The sequence below is a fragment of the Salvelinus sp. IW2-2015 genome, linkage group LG1 (assembly GCF_002910315.2).
Source record: "Salvelinus sp. IW2-2015 linkage group LG1, ASM291031v2, whole genome shotgun sequence".
NCBI lineage: Eukaryota > Metazoa > Chordata > Actinopteri > Salmoniformes > Salmonidae > Salvelinus > Salvelinus sp. IW2-2015.
In genome coordinates, this window is record NC_036838.1 from 43,176,886 (window position 1) to 43,191,564 (window position 14,679).

Genomic DNA, 14,679 nt, shown 5'->3' on the forward strand with positions numbered 1-14,679 from the left:
TTGATTTTTGAGAAAGAGCCTGTCCATCCCTTGTCATCATTTCAAACTACTACACTTGCTGTTCTGAATCTGCCTCTGTTCAATCATACATGTTACTTTTAACAGTAGCTTACATGCGGTGTGAACAGAAAATGAAAATTTTCTCTCATTGGTTTAATGAGAGAAAAATTATGGAAAACTCACTGAGGCTTCAAAGGGGTGACTGGCTGATGGTGCACAACCCCYTGAGGTCAAGGATAAGGTTCCGTGCCCCACACATGCCTCATAATGAGGTTTCCCAAATGACATGGAATTGTATGGCCACCAGAGGAGGCTGGTGTGATGAGCTATAGGAGGATGGGCTCATTGTAATGGCTGGAATGGAATAGAATTTKATACCGTTCCATAAATTCCATTCCAGCCATTACAATGAGCCCATCCTCCTACAGCTCCTCCCACCAGCCTCCTCTGATGACATCATATGCCCTATTACATCTTTGACCAATCAGCATTGCCACAGAGCCTATTGTGTTTTCATGCACTGCATTTGTGATAGCACTTACACCCTGACATTTGAATACATTTGCCTGCATTGTAACCCCTACCCTCTGACATAATAAAACGGGTGTATCCCTTCCCCCAGCCCTGAATTGTACTCTGGACAATATTACAATAATTTAGTGGAAGATGATAGCAGCTGACATAGAATTGTAGTTCTATATGATCATTTTGAAAATGCCAATTTTTACAATTTTCTTATCCAGAATTGATGCTGACCTCATTATCGAGTAAGATATTTCACAATGCAACATTAACTTTTTTCTATTTCGCTCGCTCTCTTTTTGCTCACACGTTATTTTCAAACACTGCGCTGTCTACGTAACAATTTAAGGGCATGAGCCAATAAAATCCCGGCAAGGGTTAAATCCCTCTGTGTTGCTATGGAGACCATGACAGTCAGTAGTACGGTAACCACTAGATAGCACAGCCACTAAGTAAAAATTCGTACAAATTTGCTTTTCGGTCTTAATTTAAGGTTAGGGTTAGGGAGAAGGTTATCCRTGTCGTTAAGGTTAGGGTTAATGTTAAGGTTAAGTTTACAATCAGATTTTAAGAAGATAAATTGTAGAAATAGGCGGGATTTATTACTTTGTGACCGTGGTAACTAGTGACGACCATGTAGTCTGAACGTTCTGCCCATTGGGTGAATGCATGTCACATGTTATATTCTGGAACGCTAATTCATCGATTTTTTTCCTCCCACCCCTGCTCCTACACTTGTGCTGGTTTATTCCGACTGTATCAGAAAAAAAAACAAGATTCAGAAATGGTGTAGAATAACAGGAAAGGAACACGAGAGTATTTCCAAGCAGGGAAATACAAGGCATTTGKGGAAGGTATGGCAACAACATTTTATTTTGTTATGAAAGTTCGTTATCGGCCTCGGTCCTCTAGTTGTACTTCTGCGGTTAATGACCGTGTTTGTTTGAGCGTGTACATGCTAGCCGGGAGGGACCTTTATTGAGCAGACAACCCGTGTCTGACTGGCAGAGCCCTGACAGAGCTGGATGGCTGACGTTAGCAGTTAGCTAGCTAAACTATAGGAACTTCATTGCATTTGTGCATTACACAGGAACACACCAATGAGCAGGCATAAACGGAACTATTTTGTCTATTTAAAAACAGAAGTGCTCGCATCARCTAACGTTAGTTGGTGTTCGCTGTCTGCATGTGCCTTTGCATGGGTTGTACATTCTCGAACACCCAGCACTACCTTCCCTGGACATTTTTGGAGGGGGTAGGTTGGTGCCTTTTGAGACTGTGTCCCTTGGGTAACGACCCCTAGGGCGTGGGGGAGGAGGGGGTTACTTATTTTGACAAGTGCAGTAACGTTAACGTTATGGCTGAACGCTCATTGTAGTAACGGGCTAGTTGTAGTGCCCTTGGCTCTCTGTGACCCAAATTACACAAATATATAAATATAGGCTACATGARTACCCCACACCTCTGTTCAATGTGTGCCCGGGTATATTACATGCATATTACATACCTACCAATCGTCACTATGTAAGCTGTCAAACTGGATAATAAAAAAATWGGTTACTACTATTACAGTGAGGCTCCTGTAATTTCCTCAAGGCTTTTGAGGTTAATTGTACTGGGACTCCCATTTAGTGCTCAGTATGACAGGAAAGTATTATGGGATAGACATAGTATCTTCCCTTGGATGCCAGGTCACAGTGCTCTGGGAGAATAATTTGGAGTAGTGTGTAGGCTACTATTTGAACATGCACAATTTACAGTCATCCCCTGTGTGTGTGGGGGGGGTTGTAAGTTCTTAACTCACTCATTTGACCCAACCTAATCGGATATTTAGATTTCCGAATATATGACAACTTGCTGCTGGCCAAGGCACTCATTCCATTGTATTCAATACTTCGAAGATAAAGTGGCATTCTTTTTATGGTTGATAGTCTACTCTGTAAATAAGCAAGATGGGGGAACTGCCCTTACCGCTAGTCTTGCCCCTGCCCCACCCATGATGCATCAACGTTTTTATTAATTTACTTCCTCATGGAGAGCTAATCCTTTACCTCTGCAGAGATCACCCCCCACAGGGAGACCTCCTGGTCACAGGGGGATTGGTGTCTGCAGACTTCAGCTGCATGAGCCCACCAGCCCAGGCCTCTTCTCTTCTACCAGGGGGATATCAGTTAACTCTGGGCCTCCACTGCATCCCAGGGAAAGAGGGCTAATTGAAGACCGTGTCACCCTTGTGGTAGTCTGGGCTTCTCTGAGGATGATTAGGGTGGATGGACGCTTGGCTTTAGTTTGCTCTAGGAGTGTCTGCTGACTYGTAACTGCAAAGTCATATTTTCTCATCCACGACTAAACAGCATGAGTTGCTGTTTTCATTTTATTGACTGAAACTAGACATAGTTCAGAGTAAGCAGTGAGACAGCTCATGTCTAAGGGTAGGCTAACTTTATTCAAGCAATAATGCCAGAGTAGGTGTGTATTTAAGCAATAAGGCCTGACCCACTTGGCACACATTGGTTGAATCAACATTGTTTCCACGTAATTTCAATGAAATTACGTTGARCCAATGTTGAATAGACGTTGAATTGACATCTGTGCCCAGTGGGGATGGGGTGTGGTATATTAATAATAATTTATACTTTTTCTATGGTGCTTTTCATTACWATCTAAAAATGTTTTAAAGATGCAATATGTAACTTTTTGGGGCAACCCAAACAAATTCACATAGAAATGTTAGTTATAGATCTGTAATTCTCATTGACAGCTAGTCTAAGAAACGGTAAATATATTCTGTATATACTTTCTATGATTCCCGTTCTGACGTTTTTTTTGTCTTTTAACTTTCAGTTTTGTACACCACCTGGAAACACAATATTTGGGGTTATTGAAAATATATTTCACAGCAGTTTAGATGGTACAATGAATCTATACACTATGCATTGCTTGTTTTGTCACAAACTTAAATTAGGCTAACTATTTAGATTTTTAGCAACCAGGAAATGGTGCAGCGATTTCTGCATATTGCACCAATAAGCAAAAAAATACATAAAAAATGACATTGGCCATATACCACAACCCACCGAAGTGTCTTTTTGCTATTGTAAACTGGTTGCCAACATAAATAGAACAGTAAACAAGTATTTTTGTGTCTAATATACATGGCTGAAATGCTGTTGCAGCCAATTGGCATCCAGGACCCAAACTACCCATTATGACACTGAGGTATCACACAGCACATTGTGTTCCAAAGCAAGCATTTCTCAAGAAAACATTGATAATGATATCAGAGGGAGCAGAACATCCAGCCAAGGGTTTTGGGAGACCCTGACTATCATGACAAAAAACAAGGGCATAGCAGGCCAGTCACCCATCTGCATCGAAGGTACAGTATTTGACTGCTAAGAAAGCAAGTCAACCACCATCCGCAGGGTGGTTTTGTCATGCTCTGTTATGTCCAACCAGGGACAGGCTGGCCCACAGCTGGCAGAGTCTTGCTAAATGTCTTCTGATGAGCCCAGTGCTTTCAAACCTCTGTGCTCACTAGTCACTACCATTGCTCATGCCTGACCTATTTTTCCCTTTGTTGTTTAGTCCCACGTAGGGGAACGATTCCTATGAGATTGAGTCATAGAATAGTGTCTGGTTTGAACCATGCTGATAATCTGTGGCTTCGGGGGTGCTGTTTGATAGAGGTATTTATAGACTGTAGTAAGTGAGGAATGTTCAGTATGAGATTAGTTATGTGGTTTTGTTATTGAGGTTTACTGGGGGAGTCAGTAGGGTTTTAGCACCTAACAGCTGGCTGTAGTATCGTTCTAATTGAAGATGTAGAGAAAAGCAGAGAAAGAGCAGGCAGGTCCTCTGGGCTACATCTGGTGTGGGTGATTTTTTTTGTTTTGTTGTTGTAGCATGCTGCCACATAAGGCTGAACAGTATGGGCCCAAAAATCTAATAGTGATAAAAATAATAGGTGTTGGTTAGACGACAGATTATAGATATAGTATATTAGCTACACTATATATATACATACATACTCATACTGTGGGCCAAAAAAACATTGTAGGATTTTTAATGAATTTATTTGCAAATTATGGTGGAAAATAATAATTTGGTCAATACTTTGTTATATACCCTTTGTTGGCAATGACAGAGGTCAAACGTCGTTTCTTAAGTCTTCACAAGTTTTCACACACTGTTGCTGTTATTTGGCCCATTCCTCCATGCAGATCTCCTCTAGAGCAGTGATGTTTTGGGTCTGTTGCTGGGCAACACGGACTTTCAACTCCCTCCAAAGATTTTCATGGGTTGAGATCTGGAGACTGGCTAGGCCACTCCAGGACCTTGAAATGCTTCTTACGAAGCCACCCTTCGTTGCCCGGGCTGTGTGTTTGGGATCATTGTCATGCTGAAAGACCCAGCCACATTTCATCTTCAATGCCCTTGCTGATGAAAGGAGTTTTCACTCAAAATCTCACGATACATGGCCCCATTCATTCTTTCCTTTACACGGATCAGTCGCTCTGGTCCCTTTCAGAAAAACAGCCCCAAAGCATGATGTTTCCACCCCCATGCTTCACAGTAGGTATGGTGTTCTTTGGATGCAACTCAGCATTCTTTGTCCTCCAAACACGACGAGTTGAGTTTTTACCAAAAAGTTTATTTTGGTTTCCCATATGACATTTCTCCAATCTTCTTCTGGATCATCCAAATGCTCTCTAGCAAACTTCAGAGGGCCTGGACATGTACTGGCTTAAGCAGGGGGACACGTCTGGCACTGCAGGATTTGAGTCTGGCGGCGTAGTGTGTTACTATGGTGGCTTTGTTTTGGCTTGCCCAGCTCTCTGCAGGTCATTCACTAGGTCCCCCCGTGTGGTCTGGGATTTTTGCTCACCGTTCTTGTGATCATTTTGACCCCACGGGTGAGATCTTGCGTGGAGCCCCAGATCGAGGGAGATTATCAGTGGTCTTGTATGTCTTCCATTTCCTAATAATTGCTCCACAGTTGATTTCTTCAAACCAAGCGCTTACCTATTGCAGATTCAGTCTTCCCAGCCTGGTGCAGGTCTACAATTTTGTTTCTGGTGTCCTTTGACAGCTCTTTGGTCTTGGCCATAGTGGAGTTTGGAGTGTGACTGTTTGAGGTTGTGGACAGGTGTCTTTTATACTGATAACAAGTTCAAACAGGTGCCATTAATACAGGTAATGAGTGGAGACAGAGGAGCATCTTAAAGAAGAAGTTACAGGTCTGTGAGAGCCAGAAATCTGCTTGTTTGTAGGTGACCAATACTTATTTTCACACATAATTTGCAAATAAATTCATTAAAAATCCTACAATGTGATTTTCTGGATGTTTTTTTTTCTCATTTTGTCTGTCATAGTTGAAGTGTACCTATGATGAAATTACAGGCCTCTCTCATCTTTTTAAGTGGGAGAACTTGCACAATTGGTGGCTGACTAAATACTTTTTTGCCCCACTGTAGTGAACATATCGGAATTGGACAATATTAGCTAAAAATGCCAACATCGGTATCAGCCCGATGTGTTGTTTAACTTCTTATGGCTGCAATCCCGTTAACGGGATGATATGACAACAGCCAGTGAAAGTGCAGGGCGCCAAATTCAAACAGAAATCTCATAATTAAAATTCCTCAACATACATGTATYTTATACCATTTTAAAGGTAATCTTGTTGTTAATCCCACCAAAGTATCCGATTTCAAATAGGCTTTTCACCACAAACGATTATGTTAGGTCACCACCAACTCACAGAAAAATKTTGCCATTTTTCCAGCCAAAGAGAGGAGTCACAARAAGCACAAATAGAGATAAAATKAATCACCATGCACAGTGAACRGCAAGTAGTGGTGTTCGAGCAACTGCACTCCTTGATTGACAGGGGCGGGGCCTGGTGTGTGTGGGAAGCGGGGGAGAGATGACTCAAGTAGCAAATGGAGTAAACTATTAAAACGGACATTACATGCGGCAGAGTGGCGTTTCAAAATCTTGCAGATTCACAGCCTCTTGCAATATGGATATTGAATTTTCTATCTAAATTTGATTATTTGTGCAGCCTTACTGCCACACATCCTTAGTGAATGGGCCACGTGTGGCTAATTGTCAATACACACACACACGCATCCACACTTACGAAGGCACACACTGCCACAAGTCGTAGACACACACACCTGGAAGGGGGCCAGACTCTCTTTGTAATGGCCTACTCAGCTGTGTAATAAAAGTCCATCCGAGTCAGACAGCTCAATTACACCCCAGGTCGATCCGGCCTCTGGATCAAGGGAGACTTTCTCTCTTGTTACTAGGCATGGGGGATATACCATTTATACTGTATACCGTGGTCAAATTTTTTTTTGTGGGGGGGTTGAGGGCATCCCTACATTGTGGGGGTGCGTGCTACGCCACTGCTTATAACTATAAGTAGAAATCTAAGATGCGTCAAATAAATGATATCCAGCTCAGGGCTCCAGCAATGCATTTGGTTTGCTAACATGCTAGCTAAGTGGCTAGATGTCAAGCTCAAGCTCCTTGGTTACAGCAGAGACATTCAATCCCCTCCTGGATCATAGATCCCTGTTGCTTAAATTGTTTTGTATGTCAAATATAGCGCCCCTTGTGTGCACTTCTGATTATACCGTATAGCCGGTATGGTACAGAAACAGTAAGACTGTATGAAAATCTGGATTTTTTTAAAACATTTATTTCACCTTTTATTTAACCAGGTAGGCCAGTTGACAACAAGTTCTCATTTACAACTGCGACCTGGCCATGATAAATCAAAGCAGTGCGACACAAACAACACAGAGTTACACATGGAATAAAGAAACGTACAGACAATAACACAGTAGAAAAATCAATATACAGTGTGTGCAAATGTAGTAAGATTAGGGAGGTAAGGCAATAAATAGGCCATTGTGGYGAAATAATTACAATTTAGCAATTAAACACTGGAGTGATAGATGTGCAGAAGATGAATGTGCAAGTAGAGATACTGGGATGCAAAGGAGCAAAAAATAAATAACAATATGGGGATGAGGTAGTTGGGTGGGCTATTTACAGATTCAATGATCGGTAAGCTGCTCTGACAGCTGATGCTTAAARGTTAGTGAGGGAGATATGATTCTCCAGCTTCAGTGATTTTTGCAATTCGTTCCAGTCATCAAGATATTTTCTACCTGCAGGCTGCAATGTTTTTATTTGTTGGAATTATGTAGGCTATTTTTACAGCCTTGGCAGTGGCAATAGAAGTAATTTTTTWGGTTAATTATTTTAATTTATATTTGGATAGAATTTTGATTTAACTACATGACAATGATTTTGAGATATGAAGATGTTATTATAAATTCAATGAAACTGTTGAATGAAAATGTGCATATGAAAACCGTAACTGGTTTGCAGATTGGTAAAAATGGTAAGATAAATTGGCATTCAACATGAGAAAGGTTGCCGACTCCTCGTGTCGCGTATTATCGGAAACTTCAGAATTTGAGAAAGGCGGGAGGAGAATAGTTGGGTCAGGTTAAGTTTTTATTTTCTTCTGGTTATCTAGATCTCTGGCGCCCTCTTGAGGCGTTTGTCTTATTTCATCAAACCTGTAAGCTTAATGCATCAGACAAGCTCAATGCATATAGTGGCTTTTATTAAAACACATAGGGTGTGTCTATGTGGAGAAATACACGTTTAAAAATGTGGACTAATCGACCAAATTTGTGTCAGGGACAGCCCTAATGAGTCTGGAGTCGCTATGGCAACGGGCCTGCCTGCTCTGCTTGGAGAAGATGGGGGAGGAGAAGACGTGCCGAAAACGGAGAGGAGAAAAAATTWAAGGAAAAAGATAGCAGTGGCAGCTTTACAGATAACTCATCCAAATGGCTTTGACTTCTCAAACACGGCAGAAAGMTAACACAATATGATGCCCCGTCACCTTATTAATTCAGCCACTTACTTAACTAGCAAGTAGTGATGCACCGATATTACATTTTTGGCCAATACCGATATTTTCCTTGCCGGAAAAAACAACAACAATACTGATAACCGATAATAAAATAAAATGTGCAGCCTTTTAAGCATTCTAGTACAGTTAAATAGTTAACATGCACACGGGGACGCAGCGGTCTAAGGCACTGCATCTCAGTGCAAAAGGCGTCACTACAGTTCCTTCACGTAAACCCTGTTTTTTGTCTGCATCGAAGTAGCGGTCCTTGTACATAGCATTGAGCATGGTGACGACACAGTAAAGAGAGAATGCCACCGAATCGCTTGTTCACAGCTTGTGTCTGCAGTTTTGTTGAGCAGGCGTTTCAATGCCATGACAGAGGATAGCACGTCTGCTGCAGGCGCAGTTGATGAGATTATTTMTCGAGTCAGTTGTTCGACTGGAGCTAGCTAGTGTGTTCATGTTTCCAAGTTTCAAACATGTTCTCAAATGCCATTAAAATRGCAGCAGCGGTATGACAACCAGCATATTCTTGAACATGCAATACGACTTTCCTCAGTACGAAATCCTCAACAACCCAMTGTGTTGTCAGACTCGGCATGCTCATGGGGCTGATATCGCTGGTCCAAATGTCAGTCGTGACGCTAATAGCAGTGACGCTATTACTGTGTAACTCTGGTAGGGCAACATCTGAAAAATTGCGCACTTAGTAGTGTGTACCGGTGCTCAACCAGTCGGTGAAAGCTAACATCACCCACGACAGAGAACAGTTGATTGTCAAGGGCAATGAATTCCATTATCTTGCCGTTAATGTATTTTCGCCTTGGAGTTGTCTCGCTGAAATTTTCTTACTCTTTCAAATGACTGCTCGACTTGTTGCAGACATGGTGGGTTAGGTTAGGAATGCTTTGTTGCACGTGTAGCTCTAAATGTTATGCGGCGTCATTACTAGGGTTGCACATTTTGGGGAATATTCAGAGGTGGAAACTTTCCGTGGGAATTAACGGGAATATATGGGAATTAACAGAGAAAATAATAGTGAATTAATGGCAATATATGCAAATTAATATTAATACCATTTAAATGTAATGTTTTTGCATTGGATATGTTTAACATTTTATATGGAGACAGAAACATAAACATTTTACCTTATCATAAGTAGACATAATTACAAATGATTAAATCCTTCCAATAGAAAAAAAATAATAATTTAGTTACGAATTTACTTTAATTAAATGAGTTGACTCTTCACATGGGATGATTTCACTGAACATCAAAAGAAAGGGAATATTGAATGATCCCCAATGATCCATCGCATCTCCCAAAAATGTTTTCAACATACAGTTGAAATCGGAAGTTTACATACACTTAGGTTGTAGTCATTAACTTGTTTTTCAACCACTCCACAAATTTCTTGTTAACAAACTATAGATTTGGCAAGTCGGTTAGGACATCTACTTTGTGCATGACACAAGTAATTTTTCTAACAATTGTTTAGACAGATTAATTTCACTGTATCACAATTCCAGTGGGTCAGAAGTTTACATACACTAAGTTGACTGTGCCTTTTAAACAGCTTGAAAAATCCAGAAAATAATGTCATGGCTTTAGAATCTTCTGATAGGCTAATTGACATAATTTGAGTCAATTGGAGGTGTACTGTGGATTTATTTCAAGGCCTACCTTTAAACTCAGTGCCTCTTTGACATCATGAGAATATAAAAGAAATCAGCAAGACCAGAAAAAATTGTAGACCTCCACAAGTCTGGTTCATCCTTGGGAGCAATTTCCAAATGCCAAATTATCAGATAAATTAGCATTCCACATGAGAAAGGTTGCCGACTCGTGTAGTTTATTACCGGAAAAATCTGAGTAATGGCAGAATCAACGAAAGGATTATTTCACTGAGATTGGCTCGACTCAGACAGGTGTCTCATGTGCCATAAAAATAAACTCAGCAAAAAAGAAACGTCCTCTCACTGTCAATTGCGTTTATTTTCAGCAAAGTTAACGTGTAAATATTTGTATGAACATAACAAGATTCAACAACTGAGACATTAATTGAACAAGTTCCACAGACATGTGACTAACAGAAATTGAATAGTGTGTCCTGAACAAAGAGGGGGTCAAAATTAACAAGTCAGTTCTGGTGTGGCCACCAGCAGCATTAAGTACTGCAGTGCATCTCCTCATGGACTGCACCATATTTGCCAGTTCTTGCTGTGAGATGTTACCCCACTCTTCCACCAAGGCACCTGCAAGTTCCCGGACATTTCTGGGGGAATAGCCTAGCCTAGCCCTCACCCTCCGATCCAACAGGTCCCAGACATGCTCAATGGGATTGAGATCCGGGTTCTTTGCTGGCCATGGCAGAACACTGACATTCCTGTCTTGCAGGAAATCACGCACAGAACGAGCAGTATGGCTGGTGGCGTTGTCATGCTGGAGGGTCATGTCAGGATGGCTGCAGGAAGGGTACCACATGAGGGAGGAGGATGTCTTCCCTGTAACGCACAGCGTTGAGATTGCCTGCAATGACAACAAGCTCAGTCCAATGATGCTGTGAACACACCGCCCCAGACCATGACGGACCCCCGCCTCCAAATCGATCCCTCCAGAGTACAGGCCTCGGTGTAACGCTCATTCCTTCGACGATAAACGCGAACCGACCATCACCCCTGGTGAGACAAAAACCGTGACTCGAGTGAAGAGCACTTTTTGCCAGTCCTGTCTGGTCCAGTGACGGTGTGTTTGTGCCCATAGGCCACGTTGCCGTGATGTCTGGTGAGGACCTACCTTACAACAGGCATACAAGCCCTCAGTCCAGCCTCTCTCAGCATATTGCGGACAGTGTGAGCTGTGAGGGATTGTGCGTTCCTGGTGTAACTTGGGCAGTTGTTGTTGCCATCCTGTACCTGTCCCGCAGGTGTGATGTTCGGATGTACCGATCCTGTGCAGGTGTTGTTACACGTGGTCTGCCACTGTGAGGACGATCAACTGTCCGTCTTTCTCCCCGAGCACTGTCTTAAGCGTCTCACAGTCGGACATTGCAATTTTTTGCCCTGGCAACATCTGCAGCCCTCATGCCTCTTTGCAGCATGCCTAAGGACAATTCACTCAGATGAGCAAGGACCCTGGGCATCTTTCTTTTGGTGTTTTTTTGAGTCAGTAGAAAGGCCTTTTTAATGTACTAAGTTTTCATAACTGTGACCTTAATTGCCTACCGTCTGTAAGCTGTTGGTGTCTTAACGACTGTGCATGTTCATTAATTGTTTATGGTTCATTGAACAAGCATGGGAAACAGTGTTTAAACCCTTTACAATGAAGATCTGTGAAGTTATTTGGATTTTTACGAATTATCTTTGAAAGACMGGGTCCAGAAAAGGGGACGTTTCTTTTTTTGCTGAGTTTATTTATTTATTTGCTACTGCTCCACAACAAAAAAAATCTTGGTCGACCAAACAATCGACCTGTCGACAAATTGGGGTCAGCCCTAGTTGCACGTCCCTGATCACTCTATTGAATCAAAAAAACACTGACTTTCGATATGAAATGCAACCCCTGTCAATACACAGCTGGACTGACCTGGTCCTGCTTTCTCCCGTTGTGCTATTTACAAACAAATACGTGACTGGCTCAACTGTTCTGGGGAACTACAGTAATCTTCATAATGTAAAATAATGTGACAGGTGAAATGTAGAACGCAATCTGATTTATCTCTTAACGTATTGCACAAGTTGACGCCAGGTATTCACTTAAGTAGCTACAAATAATACAATTTATTGAAAAACTTCGGGTAAATAGTTTTAACGGTATTGAAAAAACATTCCGTGGATATTTCCAAATACCCCAGCATACTGCCCAAGCCTAGTTTGAATTCCACTGCATCTAATTTTGCTCTTGTTGGGGGAATTTAGTTTTTAGGACTAGGCTATAGGCCTATCCAATAATTGTTTCCATTTACTTGCATCATAATGAAACAACTCTATATAATTGTGGTTGTTATTGTAATTGAGATAATTAATTAATTTGAGAAATGTACTCAATAAATCAGACTGMCATAATACCCAATAATATCRCCTAGTTTTTTTCCAGTTCCTATTAGCTTATTTCCTAAAGGATTCCTACAGCTAGCATACAGTGCATTCGGAAGTATTCAGACCCCTTGACTTTTCCACAAATTTGTTTAGTTAGAAAGCCTATTCTAAATGTATTAAATTTCACATCTAACAACAGCTCCCAAATGAAAAGCAAAAACAGGTTTTTAGAAAACAGATATCCATTTATCAGTTGAAGTCGGAAGTTTACATACACTTAGGTTGGAGTCATTAAAACTTGTTTTTCAACCACTCCACAAATTTCTTGTTAACAAACTATAGTTTTTGACAAGTGTGTAGGACATCTACTTTGTGCATGACACAAGTAATTTTTCCAACAATTGTTTACAGACAGATTATTTCACTTATAATTCACTGTATCACAATTAAGTGGGTCAGAAGTTTACATACACTAAGTTGACTGTTCCTTTAAACAGCTTGGAAAATTCCAAAAATGATGTCATGGCGTTAGAAGTTTCTGATAGGCTAATAATTTGAGTCAATTGTAGGTGTACTGTGGATGTATTTCAAGGCCTACCTTAAAACTCAGTGCCTCTTGCTTGACATCATGGTCAAATCAAAAGAAATCAGCCAAGATCTCAGAAAAAAGATTGTAGACCTTTACAAGTCTGGTTCATCCTTGAGGCAATTTCCAAATGCCTGAAGGTACACGTTCATTCTGTAACAAACAATAGTACACAAGTATACACCTGGAACCCACGACGCAGCCGTCTAACACTCCAGGAAGGAGAAGTGTTCTGTCCCTAGAGATGAACGTACTTTGGTGCGAGAAGTGCAAGTCAATCCCAGAACAACAGGCAAAGGACCTTGTGAAGAATGCTGGAGGAAACGGTACACAAAGTATCTAATATCCACTGTAAAACAGAGTCGCTATATCGACATGAACCTGAAAGACTGTGCTCAGCAAGGAGGAAACCACTGTTCCAAGACCGCCATAAAAATGCCAGATATACGGTTTGCATGCAACTGCACATGGGGACAAAAATGTGCTTTTTGGAGAAATGTCCTCTGGTCAAAAATAATAAAACTGTTTTGCAAAAATGAACCATTATGTTTGAGAGGAGAAAGGGGGATGTTGGCAAGCTGAAGAACACCATCCCAACCGTAAAGCACGGGGTGGCAGCATCGTGTTTTCGGGGTGCTTGCTGCAGGAGGGACTGGTACACTTCACAAAATAGATGGCATCAATGAGGGAGGAAAATTAATATGGATACATTGAAGCAACATCTTAAAGACATCAGTCAGGAAGTTAAAGGCTTGGTTGCAAATGGGTCAAATGGACAATGACCCCAAGCAATACTTCCAAAGTTGTGACAAAATGCTTAAGGACAACAAAGTCAAGGTATTGGAGTGGCCATCACAAAGCCATGACCTCAATCCTACAGAACATTTGTGGGCAGAACTGAAAATTGTGGTGTGCGAGCAAGGAGGCTACAAACCTGACTCAGTTACACCAGCTCTGTAGGAGGAATCGGCCAAAGATTCACCCAACTTATTGTGGGAGCTTGTGGAAGGTACCCAACACGTTTGACCCAGTTAAAAATTTAAAGGTATTGCTACAAAAATACTAATTGAGTGTATGTAAACTCTGTCTGACCCACTGGGAATGTGATGGGAAGAAAGACAATCTGAAATAAATAATTCTCTCTACTATTATTGACATTCACATTCTTAAATAAAGTGGTGATCCTAACTGCCTAAGACAGGGAATTTTTTACTTGGATCAGTGATTGTGAAAAAACACAGTTTAAATGTATTTGGCTAAGGTCTATGTAACGAACTCTGATGTCAACTGTCATGAAGTATTCAGACCTTTACTCAGCCCTTTGTTGAAGCTTCTTTGGCAGAGATTACAGCCTCGAGGCTTCTTGGGTATGACGCTACAACATAGCTTGGCACACTGTATTTGGGAGTTTCTCACAATTCCTCTCAGCAGATCCTCGCAAGCTCGTGTCAGTTTGGATTGGGCGTGTTGCTGCACAGCTATTTCAGGTCTCATGTTCGCAGAGATGTTCAATCCAGCGTGCTGGCTATGTGCCACCAGGACTGTCAGAAGACTTTCCTGAAAGCCGACAACGTCTCCATGAGCGC

General features: G+C 41.4%; 1 protein-coding gene across 2 annotated transcripts in view; it reads left to right on the forward strand.

Annotated features, from left to right (window-relative positions):
* Positions 1–1,225: 1,225 nt before the first annotated feature.
* Positions 1,226–14,679, forward strand: part of LOC111968004 (polyhomeotic-like protein 2) — a 43,220-nt gene continuing 29,766 nt past the window's right edge. For both annotated transcript variants that reach the window (XM_023993552.1, XM_070445099.1), the window contains exon 1: positions 1,226–1,376. The gene's annotated coding sequence lies outside the window, so the exon portion shown is untranslated. The remainder of the gene's footprint in view (positions 1,377–14,679) is intronic.